Source organism: Herpailurus yagouaroundi, unplaced genomic scaffold (assembly GCF_014898765.1).
Source record: "Herpailurus yagouaroundi ecotype Mexico unplaced genomic scaffold, PumYag 185, whole genome shotgun sequence".
NCBI classification, from domain to species: Eukaryota; Metazoa; Chordata; class Mammalia; order Carnivora; family Felidae; genus Herpailurus; species Herpailurus yagouaroundi.
The window spans coordinates 7,397,469-7,398,918 of NW_024412416.1; positions in this window are offsets into that span (position 1 = coordinate 7,397,469).

A 1,450-nucleotide genomic window follows, 5' to 3' on the forward strand; every position below is an offset into this window, starting at 1 on the left:
TGCTTGTGTGGGAGGGAAGAAGGGAGGTTCTGCGCCCCCGAATCCGGAGAAAGCAGCCCGCCCGCCCCCTCACCGGGCAGCCAGAGCAGCGCACCCGAGAGCCGAGCCCAAGAAGCCGGCCTCTGACGGCGCTGGTCTGCTTGCCAAAAAATGCCCCTTGCATCTCAATTTCCCCGGCCGTTTCTCTCCCACGCACGACTCGCCCGGGGCCACCTCGGCTCCCTAGCGCAGTCCTTGGGGCGCTGGTTCCATCCCTCCCCTCCCAACGCCGAACGCAAAGCCCACCTTCAAGAAGGCGCAGGGGGTGCGGGGTGGGGGCACCAGCCCCTCCCGTGCCCCTCAGTCCCCTCCCAGCCGAGCCCAGCTCCCAGACTCTCGATCACGGAAATAAGTGTCATTTAGACGGAGAACCGCGCGTCCGCGGCCCCCCGTCCCTGGCTCTGGGTGCTTCTCTGCGGTTCCAGTGCGCTCCCGAACCCCCCTCCCCCGTCGCCGTTTTCGGGCCTGTGCCCCCCACCCAGACTCGGGAGCACTCCCCGGTCACCTCGGCTGCGTCCATTTCACTTCCTCTCGCGGTCCGGATTGCAGCAAAACACCGGGCAGCGCGAGGGCCAAAAAGTGGAAAGGAGAGCGCCTTTCGGCGTCGCGCAAGCCAGCTCGCTAACTCCCCCTCCCCAGCCCAGACCCTCTCAATCCCAACTGCAACTTTTTCCCTTCCGTCTTGGTTTCCCCTTGGCCGCGGCGAGCGGGCGCCGGGCCGCGAGGCGTGGAGCGGGCGGGCGGCCCCGCGGCTGCGGGTGGCGGTGCGGGCGAGAGCCGCGAGCCGCGAGCCGGAGAGTGGGTGGGTGGGTGGGGAGGGAGGAGGGGAGAGGACGGGCGGGGCGCCCGCGGGGCGCGCGCCCCGGGCGGCCGCGAGGAGGGAGGGGAGGAGGGAGGCGAAGAGAGGGAGGGAGCCGAGGAAGACGCTCCGATAACCCGTGCGTTTCGTAAGGCTCTGAGCACTTGTACATTTCTGCAGGCGCGCGACGAGCCATTCGCGGCGGCTGCTGCAGCTCCGACTGCATCCTCCTCCTCCTCCTCCTTCCCCCGGGCTCCGGGTGTGTGTCTGCGTGAGTGTATGTGTGTGTGTGTGTTTTGCAGGTGTGTCCGTTTTAATTCTGCCCAGTAGGTGGGACTTGGTGACTTTAGCACCATATTTTTCCTTTTCTTTTTTTTTCCTTCTTTTTCTTTTTTGCCTCCCCACCGTCTGTTGCAACCCTGCAAAGTCTCGGAGTCGGAGAGCGCGGCTCGCTTCCCGAGCCCCCGGACCCGGCGAGCCGGCGAGCGCCGAGCCGGCCACCATGCCAGGCAGACCGCGCCACTAGGCGCTCCCCGCGGCTCCCACCCGGCGGCGGCGGCGGCAGCGGCGGCGGCGGCGGCGGCGGCGGCGGCCGCGATGGTTTCAGACGCT